The sequence below is a fragment of the Scylla paramamosain genome, chromosome 47 (genome assembly GCF_035594125.1).
Source record: "Scylla paramamosain isolate STU-SP2022 chromosome 47, ASM3559412v1, whole genome shotgun sequence".
Classification (NCBI taxonomy): Eukaryota; Metazoa; Arthropoda; class Malacostraca; order Decapoda; family Portunidae; genus Scylla; species Scylla paramamosain.
In genome coordinates this window covers 1,350,001-1,377,500 of record NC_087197.1, presented here as the reverse complement: position 1 = coordinate 1,377,500, position 27,500 = coordinate 1,350,001, and the positions used below count along the sequence as shown (strand labels likewise).

Here is a 27,500-nt window from a genome sequence, read left to right as displayed (position 1 = left end):
CCCTCCTCCCCCTCCCTCTTCAACTTTCAATTAATTTTCTCCTTTTAAAACTTTTCTTTTCAGCGTGAGTAGGTGACACTCTCACAAATTGATGTAGAGGGAGGGTGCATCAATAGAGAGAGAGAGAGAGAGAGAGAGAGAGAGAGAGAGAGAGAGAGAGAGAGAGAGAGAGAGAGAGAGAGAGAGAGAGAGAGAGAGAGAGAGAGGAGAGTTAATCTTGAATTCATTATATTATTTTTTTCATTTTGTTATTATTATAGTAGTAGTAGTAGTAGTAGTAGTAGTGTTATCATTATCATTACTACTACTACTACTACTACTACTATTAATACTACCACCACCACGGCAATCACCACCACTAATACTACTACTACTATTACTACTATTACTACTACTACTAAACTCATAATTTTGAGAGCCTGTTGTTGTTGTTGTTGTTCTTGTTGTTGTTGTTGTGTGTGTGTGCGTGCGTGTGTCACAATATTATGGAACTAGACTGGAAATTATCGCATCAACAGTCTATGAAATCCTGGAATGATGAAAGTGAAGGAAAAAAGAAAACGGATTCACGTCGATTGCCAGCAGAAACTATGACATTTTGTTAATAAATGTGGAACTTTTTACTTTCTGTTATCAATAAATGTGAAAATGTGAAAAATAACTGGGCCTTTTATTAGTAAATGTGGAAATAATTGGGCCTTTTATTAGTAAATGTGAAAATAATTGGCCTTTTATTAGTAAATGTGAAAAGTATAGGAACAAAAACAAAAAAACACTAAAAAAAACAATAAACTAAACAAATATAAACAAAAAAAGTAACCTTGAAAATACAAAAACGATTAATAATGTGAAAAAAATGAATAAAATGAAAAAAAAAAGACAACAAACTTTAAATAAAATACTGAATAAACACTGTGTATAATCCATTCATACACACATACATACATACATACATCCATACATACATACATACATACAGTCATCCCAGGTGACCGCCACATTTCACATCGTAATTTATATTAAAGTTATTTATATTAAAGATGAGAAAAAAAAATATTAAGTACCAAATTTGTAACCATATAAATTTTCCAAGTAATTCACGACTCGCCGGAAAAAGGAAAAAAAAAATAAATAAAATAAATAAATAAATAAAATACAGATGCAGAATTATATATATTTTCATTTTTTATTCCTATTTTTTTTTCTTTTTTTTTTCTTTTTTTTTTGTGATATAAATAAACTCAAATGTAGGGTTTTTAATTTACGCGTTATTTTTTCTTTCACTTTTTATTTATTTTTTTTTTTTTTGTAGAGAGATAAAAAAAAATATCAACTTTACATTTTCTATTAGTTGTCGACAAATAAAATATGAATAAATGAATAGAAAGTACAGTTGTGTTTATGGAGAGAGAGAGAGAGAGAGAGAGAGAGAGAGAGAGAGAGAGAGAGAGAGAGAGAGAGAGAGAGAGAGAGAGAGAGAGAGAGAGAGAGAAACAAACAAACAGAAACAAACACACACACACACACACAAACAGACACAAACAGAGCAACAGAAACAAACAAACAAACAAACAAACAAACAAACAAACTCAAACAGAGAAAAACAGACAGATACACAGCAAGACAGAGATAAACACACACACACACACACACACACACACACACAAACAAACACACCCAAAAAAAAAGATGAAATTAGTGTCTATCTGTCTGTATGTGTGTGTTTGTGCATCAGTTCGTCTGTTTGTCTGATTCCTTGTCTTATTTCACTACCATAAGCCTTAAATTCCCCCTTAAAACCATCTTGGATCCCTTAAAAAGCCCTTAAACCTCTTCCTGATCCCTTAAAGGCGGTCCAAAGCCCTTAAATATATCAACAACTTGGGTGATTGTGGATGAAATAGTTACCAAATTGATGTGTGTGTGTGTGTGTGTGTGTGTGTGTGTGTGTGTGTGTGTGTGTGTGTGTGTGTGTGTGTGTGTGTGTGTGTGTGTGTGTGTGTGTGTGCTGTTTCCCTTTTACGATGCACTTTGTCCGGTATAGTCCTCTCCTCCTCCTCCTCCTCCTCCTCCTCCTCCTCCTCCTCCTCCTCCTCTTTGTCTTCCTCCTCTTCCTCTTCTTCTACTCCCTGAAGTCTAATAGAGGGAGTGAGTGTGTGTGTGTGTGTGTGTGTGTGTGTGTGTGTGTGTGTGTGTGTGTGTGTGTGTGTGTGTGTGTGTGTGTGTGTGTGTGTGTGTGTTTAAAAATATCCTACCCTTGTTGACATTCTCCCTCTCTCTCTCTCTCTCTCTCTCTCTCTCTCTCTCTCTCTCTCTCTCTCTCTCTCTCTCTCTCAGCTAATGACAACTTTCCATGAAACCTTTCCGAGCAATTTTTTTTTTCACCCAGTCTTTCCTCACACTTTTTTTCCCCCTTTTCACAAACTTTATTTTCAGGCAGTAATTTTTTCCCTGCTCGTGGTATTTTCCCCTTGACGAGTATCTTTCCTTGTTCCTCCCCCTGTGGCTTTCCCCAGTCTCGGCTATTGCAGTAAATAAAGAGGAGGAGGAGGAGGAGGAGGAGGAGGAGGAGGAGGAGAAGGAGGAGTAGGAGGTGGGTGGCTGTAAAAACTCATTGGAGGAAACTTGGAGGAAACAAGAGATGGAGAGAAGAATGCGAGAGAGGGAAATAGAGCAGGAGGAGGAGGAGGAGGAGGAGGAGGAGGAGGAGGAGGAGGGTCAGAAAAATTACAAAAGGAGAATATGGAAGAGAAAGAAAACGAAAAAAACGAGTAAGAAAAAGAAGGAGGAGAAGGAGGAGGAGGAGGAGGAAAAGAAAGTAAATAAAAAAAGGAAAGAAGGAAAGAAGGAAAGAAAAATAAAATGCAGAGAAAGATAAAAAACACAGAAGAGAAGGAGAAGCAAAAAAGAAAACGGGAAAAAAGAAACAAACAAAACGAATGAAGGGAAAAAAATAGGAAAAAAAAGAGGAGAATGATTAAGAGGGAAAAAGAGTCAGGGGGAAAAAAATCAGAGTAGGAAAGTTAAGGCAATGTTTCCCAGGCTTGTCAACTTTCCCAGAGCAACACAGACACAACATCCAGTTTCCAGTTTCCCCTTTTTTTTTTTTTTGTCTGTTTCCCTTCCCCCCCCCCCGTTTCCTGGTTCGTCCTTGTTCCAGCTTCACAAATTAACAGTCTGAGATGGAAACTGGAATTTACTCTCTCTCTCTCTCTCTCTCTCTCTCTCTCTCTCTCTCTCTCTCTCTCTCTCTCTCTCTCTCTCTCTCTCTCTCTCTCTCTCTCTCCTTCGTTTAATTTAGCACTGAAGTATTTTTCCTCCTACCTTCTCTTATTCCTCTTCTTCCTCCTCCTCCTCCTCCTCCTCCTCCTCCTCCTTCTTATCTTCTTCTCTTTCTTCATTTCCTCCTCTTCCTTGTATGTTATTAATCCTAACACAATGCAGTTTCAGTCTTCCTCTTCACCCTCCTCCTCTTCCTCCTCCTCCTCCTCCTCCTTTTCTCCTTTCCCCTCACACAAAGTTACTCTCCCCTCTCCCTAATGTAACACCTCTCCTCTCCCCTTCCTTATCTTTCCCCTAACCCTTTACTCTTCCTCTTGCCCTTAGTATATAACCCTTTTCCCCTCCTCTTTCCCCTCCCTTTAAAGACAGTCTCATTTTCCATCACTTCCTTCATTTTCCTGCATTTATTTTCTCTCCTCTCTTCCCTCTACGGTTCCTTTATTATTCTATTTTGTTGTGGGAGAGGAAGAAGGTTGGCGGGGAGAGAGTCTTGTTCCGTGTGTATCCTGCTGTGCCACACGTGTTTCCCAAGTTGTAGAAAACGGGTTTGATTTAAAAAGGAAAGATTTTTTTCGCCATAAACTGAATTGGTTAGAATATTGAAGGTGATAAGACTGCCAGGTTGAAGTGAAAAGGGGAATATTTAAATTGCCAGGATTAAAAGATAGATAAATAAATAAATAAATGAATAAAAACACATTAAAAAGACGAGATATGAAGAGAAGGGGGATTAATAACGAGAGGTGAAGTGCTACTGATTAACAACACTGGTATTTGAAGGTATTAGGTTAGAAAGGCTTCGAGAAACCAATCCTTCAATTACTGGCAACATATTCAAATTCTATTAGGAAGGGCGGGAACTCAGCAAGCCTCTTGATCATTCTATTCCCGTTTTCTTTGACCAGTGACTCGCCTATATAAGAAAACGATTTACAAAGGTTCATATTAGATTAAAAATGATGTATATTCTTTAAAGTGTAATTAGTGTTATGTATAATTACCTTTGACCTCAAAACACCAACACATCTGACATGCCCTCCTGACACACGCTGCTAATAAGTCAGTTGTTTATTCCTAAGTATTATCATTTTGTTCTTCCCGTGCAGACTTCCCCCTCTCCTCCTCCTCCTCCTCCTCCTCCTCCTCCTCCTCCTCTTCTTCCACTTAAGTCATCTCCTCTACTTGTGTAAATTAGCTTCTACTTCAAGATCCCAAAGATGGTCTCTAATTAAGTGTGCTTCCTCCTCCTCCTCCTCCTCCTCCTCCTCCTCCTCCTCCTCCTCCTCCTCCTCTCCTTCTCTTCCTCCTTTTTTCCTGTCTCAGGTGGGGAGGAGGAAGAATAGTCAATTGTGGTGTTCTAATGAAAGCTTCTTCTTCTTCTTCTTCTTCTTCTTCTTCTTCTTCTTCTTCTTCTTCTTCTTCTTCTTCTTCTTCTTCTACGTCTTCCTGCAACTCCTCCTCCTCCTCCTCCTCCTCCTCCTTCTTCTCCTCCTCCTCCTAGTCCTCTTCCTTTTTGTTTTTACTCTTTGTTCTTTCCTCTCTTCCCTTTCTTCTTTTTCCTCCTCCTCCTCTTTCTCCTCCTCCTTCTCCTCCTTCTCCTCCTCCTCTTCAATATTCAGACACATCTACAGAGTTTTTCGGGATGAACAAAGGAATTTCGTGATAAAACTACAGAAATTTCAGAAAACCCCAGGAATTTTCTAAGAGAGAGAGAGAGAGAGAGAGAGAGAGAGAGAGAGAGAGAGAGAGAGAGAGAGAGAGAGAGAGAGAGAGAGAGACATAATAAAATCCATCTCTCTTCCTCTTTGAATATTTCTTTTCCTTTTATTCTCAGTCCTCCTCTTCCTCCTCCTCCTCCTCCTCCTCCTCCTCCTCCTCCTCCTCCTCCTCCTCCTTCTTATCTCTTTTCTCCATTTTCATCTCCATTTTCTTTTGTCTTCTTCGTCTTACTTCTTATCTTCTTTCTCAACTTCCCTTTCTTTCTCCTCCTCTTCCTCCTCCTCCTCCTCCTCCTCCTCCTCCTCCTCCTCCTCCTCCTCCTCCTCCTCCTCCTCCTCCTCCTTCTCCATTATGCTTTTTATTTTTACTTTTTTATTCCTTCATTCTATTCTGTTTCTCATCCACTTTTTACTCCTCTCTCTCTCTCTCTCTCTCTCTCTCTCTCTCTCTCTCTCTCTCTCTCTCTCTCTCTCTCTCTCTTTCATTGTTTAGTGTTTTTCCTGTTTTTATGTTTCCCTAATTTGTTTTTTCCTGTTTATCTTCTTCCTCCTCCTCCTCCTCCTCCTTCTCCTCCTCCTCCTCCTCCTCCTCCTCCTCCTCCTCCTCCTCCTCCTCCTCCTCCTCCACCAAAACAATTTAAGAACCAAACCTCATTTTATACACACACACACATACACACACACACACACACACACACTATCTCTCTCTCTCTCTCTCTCTCTCTCTCTCTCTCTCTCTCTCTCTCTCTCTCTCTCTCTCTCTCTCTCTCTCTCTCTCTCTCTCTCTCTCTCTCTCTCTCTCTCTCTCTCAACAACAAGAGACTTAACACGAAAAATGAGAGAAAATGAGAAAAAATACAGACTTGACCAGAGAGAGAGAGAGAGAGAGAGAGAGAGAGAGAGAGAGAGAGAGAGAGAGAGAGAGAGAGAGAGAGGATACAATCAGGTTTACTACAAAGTTCAATTGTGTTAAGAAACCTATCATGCTTTCGCCTTTAGAGATGTGTCCCTTTAAACCTCTTCCTCCTCCTCCTCCTCCTCCTCCTCCTCCTCCTCCTCCTCCTCCTATTTTTAGTTTCTTTTTTTTTTTTTTTTTTAATTTCTTATTCTCTCTCTCTCTCTGTTTGTTTGTTTGTTTGTTTGTTCGTTGATTGTTTTTGTCTGTCTGTCTGTTTGTCTCTGTGTATGTTGGTCTCTCTCTCTCTCTCTCTCTCTCTCTCTCTCTCTCTCTCTCTCTCTCTCTCTCTCTCTCTCTCTCTCTCTCTCTCTCTCTTACTGGTTTCTCTGTTGATTTTAACCACATTTCTTCCTCCTCTTCCTCCTCCTCTTCTTCCTCCTCCTCCTCCTCCTCCTCCTCCTCCTCCTCCTCTTCTGTTGTTGTTGTTCTTATCCTCCTCCTCCTCCTCTTGTTGTTGTTGTTGTTGTTGTTGTTGTTGTTGTTGTTGTTGCTGCTGTTCTTCTTTTTGTCCTCCTCCTCCTCCTCCTCCTCCTCCTCCTCCTCCTCCTCCTCCTCCTCCTATGTTGCAAGTGTTACCTGCAACATCTCCCTTTGTCGTTCTCTTTGTGTTGCTGATGGCCCTCCTCCTCCTCCTCCTCCTCCTCCTCCTCCTCCTCTTACGTCCTCCTCTTCTTGCGTCTCCTTGTATGACATCTCTTTCCTAAATTCAAAAGTATTCTTCTTCTTCTTCTTCTTCCTCTTCTTCTTCCTCTTCTTCTTCTTCTTCTTCTTCTTCTTCTTCTTCATCTTCTTCTCGTCGTTCTCTTTTCTTTTCCACCTCGTTTTATTTTCCAGATTTTTTTATGTTCTTTTCTTTTTCCTTTTTTCCCTCCTTCATTTTCCATCTACTTCTTTTGTTTTTTTTAATTTATCGTTGCTATTCTTGTTCTTATCCTCCTCCTCCTCTTCTTCCTCCTCCTCCTCCTGCTCCTCCTCCTCCTCCTCCTTTCCCCACCACCAAGGTCAAAGTTCACAGCCACACAAGACACATTTTGAGGTTATCCCCCTCCTCCACCTCCCCACTATTCCCCCCTGTCCTCCCCTCCCCCTTCACCCCTCCCTTCCCCCAGCCTTCCCCCGGGGTTGAGGACAATTGATCGCTGTAGGGTTTCGCCTGTGACGTCACGCCTCCCAACGGGGCGAGCTGGGGAATGGGTGGGGGAGGGGGAGGGGAGAAGAGGTGGGGAGGGTGGGGAGAGACTTGGGGAGCGGCAGGGGAAACTGAAGAGGGCGGGCATAAAGAAAACGGGTTAAAGAAAACGGTATTGGGGTTGGGAAGAGATGGGGAGTAATGAGAACTATTAGAAATGGGGAGGGGATGATGGGAGGAGATGGAGAGGAGAGGGGGAGATTAAAGAGGAGTTAGAGAGGTGGGGGTGAAGTTGGGGATTAGATAGAGGGTAGGGAAGATTTACGGGGGAGAGATGGGGGAGAGATGGGGAGGAAATGGGGAGGGTGAGAGATGATAGTGATGGATAGGGAAGATGGGGAGGAGAAAAGGGTGTTTACTTAAGAGAAACGAAGGTGGGAAGACGGGGAGGCGGTGGGGAGGGACATAGTTGGGTCTGGGGAGTGGTGGGGAGATGGGGAGGGAAGAAGAAGGGAAAGGAAGAGAAGGAAAGAGAGAATTTTGATGTTTGTGGTGAGAGGAAAGAGAGAGAGAGAGAGAGAGAGAGAGAGAGAGAGAGAGAGAGAGAGAGAGAGAGAGAGAAAGAGGATTATACAGGAGGTGAATCAGAGAGAGAAGAAGAAGAAGAAAAGAAGAAGAAGAAGAAGAAGAAAACTTGGGGAGGGAAGGCGGAGAAGAGGAGGAGGAGGGAAGGAAGAAGAGGGGTGTTGGGGAGTGGATTGAGGGGGGAAGTGAGGATCAGAAGGGGGGAGGAGGAGTTTTGAAGTATGTGGAGGTAACAGTGGAGGAGGTGGAGGAGGAGGAGGAGGAGGAGGAGGAGGAGGAGGAGGAGGAGGAGGAGGAGGATATTGGGCGTGACATGAATGTATCAAGGAAGAGGGGGTATTGATGGGGGGAGAGAGAGAGAGAGAGAGAGAGAGAGAGAGAGAGAGAGAGAGAGAGAGAGAGAGAGAGAGAGAGAGAGAGAGAGAGAGAGAGAGAGAGTGTGTTTCCCTCCCACTGTGACTGGCGAGGTGTTAAAGAGGAAAGAGAGAGAGAGAGAGAGAGAGAGAGAGAGAGAGAGAGAGAGAGAGAGAGAGAGAGAGAGAGAGAGAGAGAGAGAGAGGCGTGAGCTTACGTTCCTTACTTTATAATTTGATGGGGTGAATGGTCCTCTCTCTCTCTCTCTCTCTCTCTCTCTCTCTCTCTCTCTCTCTCTCTCTCTCTCTCTCTCTCTCTCACTCAGAATTGGATGTCGTGGAGAAAGAAATAGAACATACCTTGTTTCATAAAGTCTCTCTCTCTCTCTCTCTCTCTCTCTCTCTCTCTCTCTCTCTCTCTCTCTCTCTCTCTCTCTCTCTCTCTCTCTCTCTCTCAGTAAGAAATACAGGTAGGTCTTCACTAGTATTACTCCTTCTCTTCCTCCTCCTCCTCTTCTTCCTCCTCCTCCTCCTCCTCCTCCTTCTCCTCCTCCTTCTCCTCCTCCTCCTTCCTTTAGCTTCGTTCTTGTTGTCCTCCTTTTCTTCTTCTTCTTCTTCTTCGTGTTCTTCTCCCTCTTCTTTTTCTTCTTCGTTGTCCTCCTCCTCCTCCTCCTCCTCCTTCTTCTTCCTCTAGTCTTCTTTTTTTCTCTCTAATTTTCCTTCATTTCTTCCCTGTAGTCTTCTTATTCCTCCTCCTCCTCTTCCTCCTCCTCCTCCTCCTCCAACAAAGCGCAGGATAAGAGGAGACCTAATTGAAGTGTCCAAAATTTTCAAAGGATATAGTAACATTGATGCACATAAATATTTTACCATTGATCATTCTAACCTAACAAGAAATAATGGATTCAAGATTATACCCAAACGTTTTAAATCCCACGAGGCAAAACATTTCTTCTTTAATCGTATAGTAAATATATGGAATAAACTTCCTGCCGAAATTGTAAACAGCAATACTATTGAATCATTCAAAAATAAAATAGACAAATATTTAAAAGCAAATCCCCAACAAGCTCTCTCCTTGTCCGAATAATTACTAAATTCACTATTAAACTCTTATTCAACAGACACCATTTTTAATATAACTTGTATTAACTTTGAGATAGGCGTGTAGAGTTCACCGTAGGGTGAATAGTAGAACTTCCTTTCATCCTTTCCTATGAAAATTTCCATGTCAGTTTTTCCATACTGCATGGTACTTTTCCCAACTATTTCCATGCCAGCGCTGGGTGGAGGGAGTGGTGGGTGGGGAGGAGCCTTCTGCTATGCTGTCCTGTCTCTCTTCACTGTAGCTAGTTAGAAGTAGTTACCAAACAGCCTTGCAAGGACCAAAAGGTCTGTTGCTGTTTGGCTTTCCTTTGTATTCCTTTGTATTCCTCCTCCTCGCCTTCCCTTCATTACCTCCGTCGCCTTCTCCACTTTAGCATCGTCTCCAAGGGCCTCTCATCTCCTTCTCTCCCTCTCCTTCTCTCCCTCTCCCTCTCTCTCCCTCTCCCTCTCTCTCCCTCTCCCTCTCTCTAGCACTATAAGGTATATCTTATGTAAGGGTTTAAATTTCATGTTATCTTTATTTATTTGATGTTTCTTCTACTTTTTCTCTTGTCAAGTGTGTGTGTGTGTGTGTGTGTGTGTGTGTGTGTGTGTGTGTGTGTGTGTGGCAGGGCAGACGATGGAGAGATAGATAGATGGATGGATAGATAGATAGATAGATAGACAGACACAGAGAGACCAAAAAAAAGGAAGATAAATACAAATAAACAAACACACACACACACACACACACACAAGAAAACAAAAGAAAACCAAAAAAAAAAAGAAAACGAAAAAAAAGAGAACAGAAAACGAAAATGAAAAAAAAACTGAACAACAACAACAACAACAACAAAAACAACAAAAATCAAATAAAGAAAGAAAGAAAATAAATAAAAAAAACAACATTTCTACCCACTCGCACAACAAGCTACAACAAGCTAAACAGATTTCCAAACAAGAAGGACCAATTTTACATCTTCCCTGCCTCCCTCACGCTCCTTCTCCCGCAGCGCTCAACAGATGGCGCTGGGAAGGGCTTTGGTGGGAGGAGGAGCTGGGGGGAGAGAGGGGGTGGGGTGCTGGGGCATCTCCTACAAGAGCCGTGGGTGTGTCGGGGTATGGACTGAACTAGTGTCTCTCTCTCTCTCTCTCTCTCTCTCTCTCTCTCTCTCTCTCTCTCTCTCTCTCTCTCTCTCTCTCTCTTCTGGTTTGTAATTTGTGTGATCTAAAACCACTAGTATAATTAAATTAACTTGAGAGAGAGAGAGAGAGAGAGAGAGAGAGAGAGAGAGAGAGAGAGAGAGAGAGAGAGAGAGAGAGAGAGATTTTGTTTGTACCTTTCTGTGTCTCTGTGGACTCACCCCTCTCCCCCCCCTCTCTCTCTCTCTCTCTCTCTCTCTCTCTCTCTCTCTCTCTCTCTCTCTCTCTGGATGACTGGTTGCATGGGTGATTCGTTTTATTCCCTCTCCCTGTGTGTGTGTGCGTGTGTGTGTGTGCGTGTACGTGTGCGTGTGTGTGTGTGTGTGTGTGTGTGTGTGTGTGCGTGCGTAGCTTTGTATCATCACTGTTTTTAGTTCAGCCGTGTGTGTATCTCTCTCTCTCTCTCTCTCTCTCTCTCTCTCTCTCTCTCTCTCTCTCTCTCTCTCTGCAGATGTATCCAAATATCACACGCATATACGAGAGAGAGAGAGAGAGAGAGAGAGAGAGAGAGAGAGAGAGAGAGAGAGAGAGAGAGAGAGAGAGAGAGAGAGAGAGAGACTGGTACAAAACACTGACGCATCCAAAAACGAAAAAAAATAGTTCCATTAAAATACGAGGAGGAGGAGGAGGAGGAGGAGGAGGAGGAGGAGGAGGAGGAGGACAAACAGAAGTAGTATTTGAATATAATTTTTTCCTTGTTTTTTTTTTTTTTTTTGTTATATTTTATACTGCAGACAGAAAATGGTGTGTTTGTGGAAAGATTCTGGGAGGAGGAGGAGGAGGAGGAGGAGGAGGAGGAGGAGGAGGAGGAGGAGGAGGAGGAGGAGGAGGAGAAGGAAGAGGAGGAGGTACTGATGGGAAAAGAAGAGACAGGATAAACAAAATAAGAGGAAGAAAATGTTATACTAAAGACTTTGTTTATTTACAAGAAAGATATGAAGATGCCTAAATATGTATCTTCTTCTTCTTCTTCCTTCTCCTCTTCCTCCTCCTTCCCTTCCTTCGCTAAAAATGTTCTCTTCCTCCTCCTCTCCCTTCATCATCATCCACTTCTCCCTGTCTTCTCGTATCTCCTCCTCCTCCTCCTCCTCTTCCTCCTCCTCCAGAAACAATGACACGACTGGTTCTCTTGTCATGTCAGGAACACATACCATCTGAGTGTTGTGTGTGTGTGTGTGTGTGTGTGTGTGTGTGTGTGTGTGTGTGTGTGTCGTGACAGCTGTCTGTGGTGGTGATGTAGTAGTAGTAGTAGTAGTAGAAGTAAAACACACACACACACACACACACACACACTCACCAACACTCACCAGATACAAAACACACGACAGGAGACGGGAGGAGGGAGGGAAGCCTGAAGGAGGAGGAGGAGGAGGAAGAGAAGCAGGCAAGGGGAAGCAATGAGACGTCTGGCCCTTTGAGGTGACGCAATCGGAAACACAGGAGGGGCGCGCTGGGAAGCTAAACAGAGGAACGAGGGTGATGGGAGATTAAAGAAAAGGGTGTATAAATTTGATGTAGCCAGCCTGGTTTAGCTTGATGGAAAGGGTGATGATGCGTGGAAGATAAGACCAGATAACGCTGCACTTGGGAGGGGCGTGGATGAGGGAGACGAAGAGGAATGAAGAGGTGGAAGAGAAATGAAGTGGCGTTTTTAAATGAGGTGAAAGACGTGCATTTGGAGAGGAGAGTGATAGAAAGCGAAGTGAAGTGAAGGTGGAAATGAAGGGAATTCTTTTTTAAACAAGGAATGGAGAGTGAAAGAGGAATGTAGTGTTTTTAAATCAAGTAAAAGATGCGGTTTTCGATCGGGACGTGGGGAGAAAAGTGATAGAAAACGGAGAAGGATGAATGCGGGAAATGAAAGGGGGAGTTGTTCTAGATAGGAAATGAGGAGGAATGAAACAGTGAAGGTGGAATGAAGAGCTGTTTTTAAGATGAAGCAAAAGATCGGGGTTTTTTTTATGAGAATGCAATAGAAAAGTGACAGCAGACGAATGGAAGATTAAAGTGGACATGAAGGTTATTTTTTTTTGGCAGAAGTGAGACAGATTATGATAGAAAACGAAGGAAAGTGAAGAAGAAAACGAAGGAAAAGAAGAAGAAAACACGGAAAGGGTAATTTTTTTAAAAGAGGAACGAGACATAGTGATAAAAAAGGGGAAAGAAAGGAGAATAGAGAGGAATATTGTAAGAGGAATGAAAAAAAGAGGTGGCTTTTGGTGAGAATATGAGAGAAAAGCAATAAACACAAAGAGGAGAGAAAGTTGAAGGGAAAGGAATTTTTAGGTGGGACAGGAATGAGAGAGACAGAGAGAGGGGGAAAAGAAAAAGAGAGAGAACGTGAGAGGAATGAAAAAACGAGTGAAAATGAATACAGTAAGATAAATGAAAGAAATTATTTAGGAAAGAAAGAAACGAGAAAGAAAAAAATAGAATAAAAGCCAAAAAAGAAAGAAGAATAAGACAGAAAAACAAGACGAATGAAAGACGAATAAAAAAAAAATCAATACAATAAGAAAAATGAAAGAAATGATTTAGGAGATGAAGGAATGAGAGAGAAAGGACATAGAGAGTGCAAGTCAAGAACCAACCCATTACTACAGCCAGGAATGAGACAAATTGCAACAAGGAATGAAGGGGAAAGCACAAGGGTGAATTTTAGACAAGTAAGGGGCTTGGCAGAGAACTTGTGATGGGTGATGAAGCAGAAAATTGCCTCCCCCAATCACTAATATCTCAGAAAACCCTTGTCGTGTTCGGTAATTAAAAAAAAAAAATAAAAAATCACGTGTTTTGAAGACCGTACTAGTGTGTGGTGGTGATGGTGGTGATGGTGGTGTAAGTTAGAGTTTACGTGGTGATGGTGTGAGTGATGGTAGTGTAGTGGACTTGATCTTGTTCTTGATCTTGGCTTCTTGCACCAACCCTTGTGTTCTTAGGTTACTCTATTCTTAATCTTGTTCTTGATCTTGTTCTCCTTGTTGGTGTAAAGTTGATGGCTTCTTGCACCAACCCTCGTGTTCTTAGGTTCTCCAGTCCCTGTTCTTGTTCTTGATCTTGATCTTGTTCTTAGTGGTGTAGGTATAATGGCATCTTACACCAACTCTTGTGTTTTTGAGGTTCCTGAGTTAACAATGAACCAAAATACAAACCAGACCAGCAAAGCGAACCTCAGACACTAACATAAACCCAAACAATGGCACCGAAACTCCAAAACGACACCAATACAGCAAACGAGGCTTAGTAACAAATGAACACCACGCCACACCACACCACACCACACCACAACACCACTGAACACTCGGGGCTGCACAGGTGGGTGACTACGACGCAGACCACAGATGAATACGAACAACGAGACGCGAGAGCAGCAGAACCGTAGCATTTGTGGATTTACGAGATGGGCAGCCAGTCTCCCGGAGTCTCCCTCACTGACAAGCGATGCATCACGCGGGGACGGAACTCGATGTATAAAAGTAAAGAGGAAAGGGAATGGAAACCGTTTCGTGTGACGTGTGCGTGTGTGCGTGAGCGTGTGCGTGTGTATGAGTGTGTGTGTGTGGTGAGGCTCAAAATTTATGACAGTATTGGGATTGTTTTTAAATTGGCGAGCAGTTTGAGTGAAGCGTCCGGGGAAATGAGGGAGTGTTGGGTTGAAAAGTACAGCAGTTTACGAGAAAAGGTACGAAAGTTGATACGGAATGCATCGCAGAATTGGCTAACAGGACAGACGAGCCAAGTAAAGTTCCTAGCGGCATGAGAGACGATTAAGCTGAAAAAGTACAAGAATTAATGAGGAAAGGTACGAAAGTCGAAGGTTTATGATTACACTGGCCTTGTTTTCAAACTGCCAAACACGATGAGTGAAGCTTATGCCGATGGGAGAGAGGATTGAGTGGAAAAGTACAATAATCTATGACGGGAGGTACGAAAGTCAATGGAAAAGTTTATGAAGACTCTGGTATTGGCTAGAAAAAAATGAAAAAGAAAAAAAATGCGTTAGAGCTGCCATTTTTAAGTTAACAAACAGGACGAGTAAAATCCTAGATGAAATGATAAAAGGTCTGAGTTAAGAAGTACAAAATGCATAAGAAGAAGTACAATTAATTAACAGAAGCATTTGTGAACGTATTATAATGATGAGGGAAACATCAATGACAGACCAGGCATTATTTTCAAGCTGCCCAACAAAGAGAGTAAAGTCAGTGATGAGATGTGAAGTGTATTGAGTCAAGAAGTACAAGAATTTACGAGAAAAGTACGAAAGCTAGATCTTATGAGAACCTCCTTATTAGTTAGACAAAAATTAATTATATAATAGAGATTATTTCCACACTTACAAACCGAGAGAGCAAAAATTAATGAAGTGAAGGCAATATTGGGTTAAGTACGATAATTCAAGAGAAAACATACGATTAGTCTATAGAAATTAGGACTTTTGTAATGATTAGATAAAAAAAATATGATACAGCTTACTTTCTTGCTTAAATGAGACGGAACAGAATGAAATAGTACAAGAATTTATGAAAGGGTTAAAATACCAAGTGTTTCATTTATTTATTTATTTTTTTCCCTGACCCAACCAGAACACCCAAAATTTCTGAAGCTGGTTTAGCTTACTCTTGAAAATTGTTAGTTTATCTGGATTTCTGTTTATATACGTACATGCCTTTCTCTCTCTCTCTCTCTCTCTCTCTCTCTCTCTCTCTCTCTCTCTCTCTCTCTCTCTCTCTCTCTCTCTCTCTCTCTCTCTCCACAACGCAGCAATCAAGGCAAAGTTTTCACTCCACCGATGATTGGTTAAGGAACTCTCAAGGGCATGGGAGAACCTGAGGGGAGTGTGTGGCGAGGCGTGGCGTGGCGTGTGCTCAGGGCGGACCAGACACGTGGGAGACTGTGTTCGTGTTAGGGGTTGTGAAGTGACGGATCTTGGAATATTCTATCGTGTTTTCCAAATGCCAAATAGGAGAAGAGATTTTTTCTTTTTCTTTCTGATGTTAGAGGTGGGAATGTGTTTTTTTTTCTGTTCTTTTCTTCATTTTATTTATTCATTTTCTTTTTTTGTGTGTGTGTGTGTAAGCAAGAGCAAAGATTTTCATTCAAGTTGGGGTACAGAATTGTTTTTTCTTTCCTTTTTTTCAGGTTCAAATTCTTTTTTTTTTCTTTTTCTTCCTTATTTTCAGCTCAAAATAATAAATAAATAAATAAATAAATAAACAACAAATAAATTTTCACTCAAGGTTAAGATATGACTTGCCTTTTCTACTTTCTTAACACCAAACAAGACCAAACATTTTCACGGACGTTAAAATACAGAACTTTTTATTTTTATTTTCCCAGAGAGCAAAACAATAACAAACACTTCAACTTGGAATATGAAATGTTTCTGCTTTCGATGCTAAACAAAACCAAACATTTATACCCACGTTAGAATACAGAACCTTTTTTTTCCAGATACCAAATAAATAAATAAATAAACAAATAAATAAATAAATAAATAAAAACATTTTCTCTTCATCTTGGGGAATGAACTCTCTGATAAATCGAGACAGGAGGAAGACAGGGAGGTCTCAACACCTATTAGACCAGCTTATGAAATCTGCCTCAAATGGAGCAAGAAAGAATTTAGCTCAGGAGAGAAAAGAAAAAAAAATAAAATACGACAGCATAGAAAACGGTTTCACAAATGCCACTCACGAGGATGGCTTTTTATCAACTTGGTGAAATAAAATGACAAGGGAAGAAGTGTGAAGGAAGTTAAAAATGTCACCAGAAGAGGTTCATCAATAAGTCAGGATGGCACCAGGTGTGTAAAGGTGAGGGAGACAGGACAGGTGTGTTATGGGTCACCTGAGAGCAAAGACAAGAACAGGTGTGTAAAGGTGAGGGAAACAGGACAGGTGTGTTATGGGTCACTTGAGGGCAAAGACAAGAAGAACAGGTGTGTAAAGGTGAGGGAGACAGGACAGGTGTGTTATGGGTCACCTGAGAGCAAAGAGAAGAACAGGTGTGTAAAGGTGAGGGAGACAGGACAGGTGTGTTATGGGTCACCTGAGGGCAAAGACAAGAAAAACAGGTGTGTAAAGGTGACGAAGACAGGACAGGTGTGTTATGGGTCACCTGAGAGCAAAGACAAGAAGAACAGGTGTGTAAAGGTGAGGGAGACAGGACAGGTGTGTTATGGGTCACCTGAGAAGGATGATAAAAACAGATGTGTGTGTGTAAAGGTAACGAAGAGACGACAGGTGTGTAATTGGGAACACTGAAAGAGGTTACACCCCCACACAAAATTCACAGACGACAAAACAAAAGCAAAAAAAAGAAAAAAAAAAAAGGACAAGAAATTCACTGAAACCACTCCTTCCTCCCACTTATTACCTAACCAGAACACATACACACACACACACACACACACACACAGCTCAGTCCAGGCCCTCCCACACACTCGTACATTTAGAGCACTTAGAGGGCGAACAAAACAAGCCTCTACACCTCACACACACGTACGGACACACACACAGCTGTACCTCTACCCCTCCCAGCGCCCCCTGAGAGCCAACAAATGGGTTTCTGACATGCATATCACATTAGTACAGCCACGGGTACCTGCACTTACCGGTGACATGATGGCCCGGCACTAACTGAGAGAGAGACAGAGAGAGAGACAGAGAGAGAGAGAGAGAGAGAGAGAGAGAGAGAGAGAGAGAGAGAGAGAGAGAGAGTGTATGAAAATCTCAAAACGAAGAAATATATTAAGATAACTGGCTTTTATCCCCCATCCTCTCTCTCTCTCTCTCTCTCTCTCTCTCTCTCTCTCTCTCTCTCTCTCTCTCTCTCTCTCTCTCTCTCTCTCTCTCTCGAATCAAGAGGAAATAGAGCACAAATTTTTCCCTAGCGAATCTGAAAATGGATCAGTACCTCTCTCTCTCTCTCTCTCTCCCTCTCCCTCTCCCTCTCCCTCTTTCTCTCCCTCTCCCTCTCTCTCTCAGTAGGTCACAGAGGAGTGGTCATGTAACAGGGAGGTCTAATAGTGAGAGGCAAAGGAGAGAGAGAGAGAGAGAGAGAGAGAGAGAGAGAGAGAGAGAGAGAGAGAGAGAGAGAGAGAGAGAGAGAGAGAGAGAGAGAGAGAGAGAGATTATCCTTCTTTTTCTCTATCTATTATTTTTCTTACTATTTCTTCTGTTTTCGTGGCATTTTAGTGTAGTAGTAGTAGTAGTAATAGTAGTAGTAGTAGTAGTAGTAGTAGTAGTAGTAGTAGTAGTAGTGCTGATGATGTTGGTAATGATAACAACAACAACAACAACAACAACAACAACAACAACAACAACAACTACAACAAAAACAATAATAATAATAATAATATAAAAACGAAAAAAAGAAAACAAATAAGATAACAGTAAATAAACCAAGAAGAAAAGAAGTAGGAAAAAAAGGAAAAATAAACAAGAAAACAAACAAATAAACAAACAAACACACACACACACACACACACACACACACACACACAAACATTTATTTTCCTCAACATTCCTGTATGTCTTGTTTATGAGGAAATCAGAGAGAGAGAGAGAGAGAGAGAGAGAGAGAGAGAGAGAGAGAGAGAGAGAGAGAGAGAGAGAGAGAGAGAGAGAGAGAGAGAGAGAGAGAGAGAGAGAGAGAGAGATATGGAGGTGCAAGGAATATATTTGGAACGGAAATACACACAAGAAATGTTTAGGAGGGAAGGATGAAGGAGTGTGTGTGTGTGTGTGTGTGTGTGTGTGTGTGTGTGTGTGTGTGTGTGTGTGTGTGTGTGTGTGTGTGTGTGTGTGTGTGTGTGTGTGTGTGTGTGTGTGTGTGTGTGTGTGTGTGCGTATAATACCAGAAAGGAAAGATACAAATATATATTCTTTTCCTTCCAGAGAGAGAGAGAGAGAGAGAGAGAGAGAGAGAGAGAGAGAGAGAGAGAGAGAGAGAGAGAGAGAGAGAGAGAGAGAGAGAGAGAGAGAGAGAGAGAGAGAGAGAGAGAGAGAATTACATACACACAAATAAAAAAAAAAAAACACATGGGAAATGTAGATAATGATAATAATTCACAACATAATAATAATAATAATAATAATAATAATAATAATAAGAAGAAGAAGAAGAAGAAGAAGAAGAAGAAGAAGAAGAAGAAGAAGATAAATGCAAACACGAAGAAAACGAACACCACAACCACCACTACCACCACCACCACAACCACCACAACCACCACCACCACCACCACCACCACCACCACCACCTCTTACCTCTGTGTTTGGCGAGGGCTGACGCTGCAGGAAACAGGAGAGGCAGCGCCAGTAGGAGGGGGAGCAGGCAGATTGTTACAGCAGGAGGGGTGTGTGGGGACATCCTTTGTGTGTCAAGTCCCTCGAATCCTTCCTCTTGTTGTTGTTGTTGTTGTTGTTGTTGGTAAGTTCTGATGACGTAGGATATTTGTTGTTGTTGTTGTTGTTTTTGTTGTTGTTGATTTACTTGGGTCCTTTTCTGGTGTCCTACGGTTTCCAGAGTCCTTGCCAGCATCCTTAGGGACATTTGTTTGTTTGTTTTGTTTTGTTTCTCCTTTGTTTATTTTGTTTGTTTATTTATTTTTCTTTTCTCATGTTGTTTTTTTTCGTGTTTTGTTCGTCTTTATTTTTTCTTAGTCATTTTTTTTCTTTCTTTCTTGTCTATCCTTTTTTTTTCATTAATTTGCTATATTTTTTTTCTGTTCTCTTCTTTGTCTTCTTGTCTTAATCAGTTATCTATTTAATTTCCACTGTTTCATTTTCTTTCGTTTTGATCATTTTCTTTTTTTATTTTTCTATCATTTCTCTTTTTTTCTTTTCTTTTATTGATTATTCGTTTTTGGTGTTCTTTTCATTTTTATTTCTCTATCTTTGCCTTCTTTTCTTTTCTGCTTTTTTTTCTCTCTTTATTAAACTGTCTCTCAGTTTTCACCCTTTCTTAATTTTCTTGTCTTAAATTCGCTAATTACTCACTTTCGTTGTTGTTTTCTTTTCTTTGCACTTTTCTTAATTATCTTTTCTCTTTTCTATTTCCTATTCTTATCTATCTATATTTATCAATTTATCTGCTATTTTTCTCTTTATTTACTATCTTGCTTTTGTTTATCTATCACACTTATCTCTTTATCTCTCTTCTCCTTTTTTTCTATTCCTCTTTCTCCTCTTCTATACGTTTATGTTCATTTTTAATTTCTTCTCTTTCATTCCTTATCTTTCTTTCCTTAATTATCAAACATTATCCTTCATCCACTTAATTTCTTTTCTTTCTTTCCTAATTCTCTCTTTTCTTTGTCACTTTTCGTTTCTTTATCAATCAACATTATTTTTTTCAACTTTTATTTGTTTATTTCTTTATTTTTCGGTTTATTTATAATTTTCAACTATAATTACACAAAGCACTTTAATTTTATCGCCTATTTATTTCATCATTCAATTTTTTTCTTGTTTTCTAAGCTTTCTTCGTCATTTTTTTTTCATTTTCTTGATTAATCACACACTAAATTAATCTTCGTCTATTTATTCCTTTGTTTATCCTATTTTCTTTTTTTTCTATTTTACTGTAATTTAACACAAAAAAAATTATATTCGATTATTAAAAAAAAATTGTTAAGTCTCCCTTGTTTCGTTTTCTTTGATACTGTTTTTCTCTAATCTATTTTTTTTATTTATTTCTTTATTTATTCTTTTTTTTTATTTCTTTATTCTGTTCTACGCTATTTCACCATTTCATCATCACAATACTAAAGAAAAAAATATCACTTAGTTTCCCTTCTCTCGTTTTCTTTCATACGCTCTTCTCACCCATTTTCTTTCTCTCGATTCCTTGATTTATTTTACGTTTTCTTTAGGATCACACACAAAAAAATTAAACCTCCCCTTAAAAAAATGCAATAGTTTCCCTTCTCTCGTTTTCTTTGATGTTTACTCTCATACAATTTCGATTCCTTTTTATTCGTCACACTACGTTTTCTGTTGCTTGCACGCACACACACACACACACACACACACACACAAACACACCATTTCTCGTTTTCTATGCCTATTTTCTAGCGTCACACTTGTATTGCATATTAAACTGTATCGTATTTTTTCCAACAGTGTAATTCTTTCCTCCTCCTCTTCCTCTTCCTTCTCCTCTTCGTCTTTCTCTTATTCCTCTTCTTTTTTTTTTCCCTTCCTGCAATATCAACTTGTTTCCTCGCTTCTCTCAATATTCAAATATTTGCGTGCGTTTCGTGTGTGTGTGTGTGTGTGTGTGTGTGTGTGTGTGTGTGTGTGTGTGTGTGTGTGTAAACGAGGCTCCATTGTTGCTATTTTCGTTTCCAGAGAGAGAGAGAGAGAGAGAGAGAGAGAGAGAGAGAGAGAGAGAGAGAGAGAGTTTATTTATTCATTTATTTTTGTCTTATTTCCTATTTTTTTTATTATTTTTGCTTTTTATTTTTGGGGAGAATTTATTTTTTTATTTCTTCTATTTTTTTTTTAAATGGAATTTCTAAAAATGGTTTGCCTTATTTTGGATTTTTTTAAACTTTATTTTTATTTTTCGTTTATTCTTTATTTATTACTTTTCATTTTTTGGGGTTAATTATTGATATTTTTTTTCTATTTTTTTCTATTATTTTTATTTATTGTTTCATTCTTAAGCCTTTTTCTTTATTTTTTCGCTTAATTGTTTATATTTTAGTATATTAATGCTTTAATTTTTTTACACTTTTACATTTAATTAATTTCTTTTTTGGTTAAACTGTTTATATTTTCATTATTTTCTTCATTTATCATCTTTTTGTACATTTATATATAATTTCTACCTTAACTTTTACTATTACTATCTTTCAATCATTTCACTTAATCGTCTGCTTTAATTTCATATACAAAATAAATCCTTATATATTTTTTTCTTTCTATTCTCTATTAAAAAAAAAAAATTTGTAATGCACGTTTTAAGAGTCTGCAATATTTCTCTTCCCTCTCTCTCTCTCTCTCTCTCTGTGTGTGTGTGTGTGTGTGTGTGTGTGTGTGTGTGTGTGTGTGTGTGTGTCCGCTACCCTTAAAAACTTGGGACTTCTTTTCATAACCTTTTCCAGAGTGTTTTAAAAAGTTTACCATTTCAGAAAAGAACCATCTTCTCTCAAAACACTGGAACTGCCTGCCTCTATTTCCTTCTTCTTATTTTTCCCCCTCTTTTTTCCCCTCCTCCTCTACTTTCCTCTCAGTTCTTTCCATCTCCACAACGCCACTGCCTCTGCCTCTATCTCTTACTGTTCCTTCTTCCTTCATTTCTTTCTTTTTTTCATCTTTCTTTCATTCATTTTTTTCTAGTTCATCTCAGCATCCACGTCTATTTATTTTGTGTTTTCTCTATTTCAGAAACTTCCTTCATCTGTCTCTTTCTCTCTCTCTCTCCCTTCCTTTCTCGTCTCGTTCTCTTCTCTCTCTCTCTGTTTCTTCCTCCTTTCCTTCCCTCCCTTTCTCCTTTTCCTTTCTTTCGTCTTCTTATACCTCTCCTTTCACACCCCATTCAAAACACTCTTCCTCTCTCTCCCTCTCTCTCTCTCTCTCTCTCTCACTTTTCCCTCCCTCTCTCCTCCCTCTCACTTCTAAGAGCATTCAAAACATACCTGCTCTTCTCTCTCTCCCTCGTACCTTCCCCCTCTCCCTCTCTCTCTCTCTCTCGACCTCTTTCCCACGCCTCCACCTCTCCCTCTCTCGCTCATCTATAAAACCATACACTTTTCGGGCCAAAAGGGTTGAGATCTTACGAAAATTTTATATATTGGCACCTTGAAATATAAAAACTAGAGGAAAGTTGAAAATGTGTCGCTTTTTTCCTCTTCTTTCCTCTTCTTTCCTCTTTCCCCCTTCTTTATTATATTCTTCCTTCTCCTTTGTTTACTCCTTCGCCCTCCTTCACCTCTTATTTGTCGTGTTTCCTGTTTCCTGTTTCCTCTTTCTTCTTCCTCTTCTTCTTCCTCTCGTTATTCTTTATCATATTCATCCTCTTCCTCCTCCTCCTCCTCCTCCTTCGGTTCTTCCTTCACCTTCCTTCACTTCTTGTATTTTGTCTTCTGGTTCCTCTTTCTTTTCCTTCTTCTTCTTCTTTTTTCCTCCTCCATTCTTCTTTCTTTCTCTATTATATTCCTTCTCCTCCTCCTCCTCCTCCTCCTCCTCCTCCTCTTTCGTTTACTGCTTCTTCCTCGTTCGCCTCCTGCACATCTCTTCTGCTTCCTCCTCCTCCTCCTTCTCCTTCTCCTCCTCCTCCTCCTCCTTCTCCTCCTCCATTTCAATTTTTCATGGTATATAATATTTGCTAACTCCTCCTCTTCCATCTCGTTCCTTTCCTTCTCTTCTTCTTTTCTTCCTTTTATTTCTCTTTTTCTCTTTAATGCATTTTTCCATCTTTGTTTTTTATTTTATTTTCTTTTATTTATTTTTTTATTCTTGTTTTCATACTCCCTTTTATCATTTTTTTCACTCACTCTCCTTTCTATTTTGTTCTTTATTTCTTCTTCTTCTTCGTCTTCGTCTTCTTCTTCTTCTTCTTCTTCTTCTTCTTCTTCTTCTTCTTCTTCTTCTTCTTCTCCTTCTTCTTCTTCTCTCTCATTCCTGGAAAAGAAGGAGAAAAAAGTTTATTACGTTTTTTGGCGAAGAAAAATTACATGTATGTGTGTGTGTGTGTGTGTGTGTGTGTGTGTGTGTGTGTGTGTGTGTGTGTGTGTGTGTGTGTGTGTGTGTGTGTGAATGCAAACACAATTCACACATATAATCACGCAATTCCTGGCACGGCGAAGAAGGAGAAAAACAAACAAACAACAAAAATAAACATTAAAATAAATAAATGAAAAAAAAATAAGAACTTGAGAAGATTAAACTTACACACATACACACACACACACACACACACACACACACACACACACACATTACTACTCTGTTTTTTTCACTTTTTTCAAATCCTCACAGCTTACTTTCACCCTTCCTTCCTTTTTCCAACACCCTTCACCCTTTTTCAACCACCCTACCCATTTCCAACCACCCTACCCATTTCTAACTACCCTACGCCCATTTCCAGCCATCCCATCACCCCCAACTGCTCTCTCTAGTTACCTACACCCCGTGGGAGTCTAAACTACCCCCCCAACTGCCCATAATTACCCATCACTACCCTTAACTACCCCAGGCTGCGCTAACGACCTCTAGAGCGCGGAGTCACGAGAGGGAGGCAGTTACCGAGTCTGGCCACATCCTACAGGGTCATCTTGCTCACTTTATGGAACACCCTGTAGGTAATTACAAGTTTTTGCACCACCGGGTCTCGCCATCTTAAGCCAATAACTGTTTTTGGGGGTTCAGGGGCGGGGGGGCGTCTTGGGGGGTCTGGTGAAGTTAGAGGGGGGTGGAAGAGGAAGAAGAGGACGAGGTGATGATGGTGAAGATCAAGAACAAGATTAAAAACAGGAAGAATAAAAAGAAAAAGAAAAGAAAAGAAAGAATGAAAAGTTGTAGTAGTAGTAGTAGTAGTAGTAGTAGTAGTAGTAGTAGTAGTTGCCATAAGTAATTCACCCTAATCTTCTGGCGCGCGCGTGTGTGTGTGTGTGTGTGTGTGTGTGTGTGTGTGTGTGTGTGTGTGTGTGTGTGTGTGTGTGTGTGTGTAAGAGCCCACGGAACGAGATAGCGTGTACACATCTAATATTAACACACACACACACACACACACACACACACACACACACACACACACACACACACACACACACACACATATTCTCCCAGTAATTCTCAGACTTTCCTTTACATATTCCTTCATAAACCACCACCACCATCACCACCACCATCACCACCACCACCACCACCACCACCATCACCACCACCATCGTAATCATCAGTTTACACAAATGCAGAGCCACACCTGCATAAATCCAACACACACACACACACACACACACATGTATCCTTCGCATGAGGAGGAGGAGGAGGAGGAGGAGGAGGAGGAGGAGGAGGAGGAGGCTGGAGAGAAGCATTTTGGATATCGAAAGAGAGAGAGAGAGAGAGAGAGGAGTGGTGAAAGAAGCAGGAAGAGGAGGGAAGAGAGGAGGAAGAGGAGGGAAGAAGGAAGGAAGGAAGGAAGGAAGAGAAAAGGAATGAAAAAAGGAGGAAGGAAGGAAGGAAGGAGGGAAGAAAGAAGGGAAGGAAGAAAGAAACGAACGAATGAACGAAAGACGATGAAAGAAAAAACAAAAAAAAATGGTGAGTGAAAAGAAGAGAAAAAAAGAGAAAAATTAAAAAAAAAACACGAATAAAAAGGAAAAAAGCAAAAATAAAAGGAAAGAAGAAGAGGAAGAAGAAAAAAAAATCAACAAAGACGAAGAGAAAAGAGAGAAAGATAGAAAATAAAGAACAAAGAAATCCGAGCGAAAGAGAAAAAGAAAATTGAGAGAAAGTAACACATAAAGAAAAAGAAAGAGAAAAAACAGGAAAAGGAAGAGAAGAATAAAGAAAAAGAGAAATGGAAGAGAGAGAGAAAGGGGAGAGGAAGAAGAGGGGAAGGAGAGGAGTGTTAAGTGAGAGTGAGGGGAGGGAATGGGAGAGAGAGAGAGAGAGAGAGAGAGAGAGAGAGAGGAATAAAGAGAGAGAAAGGAGGAATGAACAATAGTGAAAGAGGGAAGGAGAGAAAGAGAGAAGAAGAGAAACAGAAAAAGAGAGAAAACGAAAGAGTAGGTACAAGAGAAAGGAGGAATAAGAGAGAGAGGGGAAGAGGAAGGAGAGAGGAGAGGGAAGGGAAGGAATGAGAGAGAGAGAGAGAGAGAGAGAGAGAGAGAGAGAGAGAGAGAGAGAGAGAGAGAGAGAGAGAGAGAGAGAGAGATGAATAGAAATGAATACAAAAGAGAGGGGAGAATAAAAAGCAGAATGAGAGAGAGAGAGAGCGAGAGAGAGAGAGAGAGAGAGAGAGAGAGAGAGAGAGAGAGAGAGAGAGAGAGAGAGAGAGAGAGAGAGAGAGAGAGAGAGAGAGAGAGAGAGAGAGAGAGAATGAATAAATAAAGAAAAGAAAATCATAAAAAGAGGAATTAGAGAGAAAGAGAAAAAGATTAAGAGAGAACGAACACGAAGGGAGAGAGAAAGAAAGAGAGAAAGAGAGGGAGAGGGACAGAGGGGGAGAGGGGAGAGTGAGGGGGGATTGAAAGGTTAATATACACCATTACAAATTATTTAAGAACCAGAGAGAAGACGAGAGGGGGGAAGGGGTCAAGGCTGGTAGAGTACAGAGAGAGAGAGAGAGAGAGAGAGAGAGAGAGAGAGAGAGAGAGAGAGAGAGAGAGAGAGAGTGCTGTGTGACCTTTCCCTGCGTCTTGTGGCTATGTGGTTGAGGTTGACACGGTAGAGGTCAAAAGAAACAGAGATAATGTTATGATCAGAAATTTATTTGTTTTTCCGTTTTCTTTCATTAGTGTATCTTTTATCTCTCTCTCTCTCTCTCTGTCTCTGTGTCTCTCTCTATCTCTCTATCTCTAATTCTTGCGTTTTTTTTTTATAAAGGTAGCAGAGAAACAGAGATAGACATAGACAGGCAGAAAGCTACAAACAAACTAACACATGTATGTATAACCGGGTGCTCATATCACTCAAAAAGAAAACGAGTCGGTGAGCAGAAGCAATCAGAGGGGAAACTTAGCTAATCAACACCATCACTTGGCAAAGGACACTATTACCAACTCAACCCAAGACTTCTATCACCCTTTGTGCTGTTACCAAGGGAGAGGGGAGTGAGAGGGGAGTGAGAGGGGAGTGAGAGTGAGAAAGCAACACCTCTTCTTCCTCTTCCTCCTCTTCCTTCCTCCTCTTCCTCCTTCCTCTTTGATTTTCTCTCTTTTTTTCTCTCTGTGGGAAGTGAGACGGGAATGAGAGGGAAGTGAGAGGGGAGTGAGAGGGGAATACAAGGACTCTTCCTCATCTTTCTCTTACTCCTCCTCTTCCTCTTATTCTCACATTTCTTCAGTTTTTCTCTATTCTTCTTTTATCTTCAAATTCTCTCTTTCTTTTCCTTCCTTCCTTTCTTCTTCTTTCTCTCCTCAGACTCCCTCCTCCTCCTCCTCCTCCTCCTCCTCCTCCTCCTCCCTACTTGACCTTCCCTCTTTTCTCTTTGTTCTTCTCCTTTCTCTCTTCCTCCTCCTCCTCCTCCTCCTCCTCCTCCTCCTCCCATTATTCTTTCTCCCATTCCGCGTCTCCTCTCCTCCTTTGTCCTCCTATTATTCTTCCTTAACCTCCTCCTTCATAACCTCCCACCTTCTTCTTCCTTTTGTTCTCCTCCTCCTCCTTCTTCTCTCTCGCTCCTCCCCCCTCTTCTTCTTCCTCTTCCTCTTTATTCTTTATTATTATTATTATTATTATTATTATTATTATTATTATTATTATTATTATTATTATTATTATTATTATTCATTCTCTTCTTCCTCCCTCTCCTCCTCCTCCTCTTCTTTCTCTTCTTCTTCTTCTCCTCCTCCTCATTATCATTATCCTCCTTGTCTTTAAGTAGTTACCTTTTTCTAACTTAACTTCCTCCTCCTCCTCCTCCTCCTCCTCCTCCTCCTCCTCCTCGTCTTTAACCTTTTCATTCTGTTCCTTAATCCCCTCCTTCCCTTTCTTTTAAGTTTCTCCTAAGTAATTTCCTCCTCCTCCTCCTCCTCCTCCTCCTCCTCCTCCTCCTCCTCCTCCTCCTCCTCCTCCTCCTCCTCCTCTTCCTCCTCCTCCTCCTCCTCCTCCTCCATTTCCTGCACATTTTCAATAATCTCCAAAATGACCTTCCTCCTCCTCCTCCTCCTCTTCCTCCTCCTCCTCCTCCTCTTCTTCCTCCTCCTCCTCCTCCTCCTCCTCCTCCTCCAGCAGATGTTAGGTTACAATATTAATTTAACCAATACTTGACAACATCCCTCCCCCTTCCCCCCTTCACCTGTCACGCCCTTCCTCTACCCCACCCTTCCTTACCTGTCATACCCCCACAGCCCCCCCCCACACCTGTCACCTGCCAATTAAGGTACAGGTTGGGCGTCACTTTGAAACAGTAAAGAGAATTAGCTATGTGTGTCTACAGTTCTCTTAGTGGCGTCCTGTGTGTGTGTGTGTGTGTGTGTGTGTGTGTGTGTGTGTGTGTGTGTGTGTGTGTGT

At 40.8% G+C, this 27,500-nt stretch overlaps 2 long non-coding RNA genes and 1 pseudogene across 2 annotated transcripts in view; all 3 read right to left on the bottom strand.

Annotated features, from left to right (window-relative positions):
* Nucleotides 1–18,995, bottom strand: part of LOC135094881 (hemicentin-2-like) — an 80,535-nt pseudogene extending 61,540 nt beyond the window's left edge.
* A 37-nt stretch (nucleotides 18,996–19,032) lies between these two features.
* Nucleotides 19,033–27,500, bottom strand: part of LOC135094946 (uncharacterized) — a 54,118-nt gene continuing 45,650 nt past the window's right edge. The window contains exon 2 of the long non-coding RNA XR_010264012.1: nucleotides 19,033–19,900. This is a non-coding gene — a long non-coding RNA (uncharacterized LOC135094946). The remainder of the gene's footprint in view (nucleotides 19,901–27,500) is intronic.
* Nucleotides 22,124–27,500, bottom strand: part of LOC135095021 (uncharacterized) — a 27,528-nt gene continuing 22,151 nt past the window's right edge. Inside the window, exon 2 of the long non-coding RNA XR_010264036.1 lies at nucleotides 22,124–22,946. This is a non-coding gene — a long non-coding RNA (uncharacterized LOC135095021). The remainder of the gene's footprint in view (nucleotides 22,947–27,500) is intronic.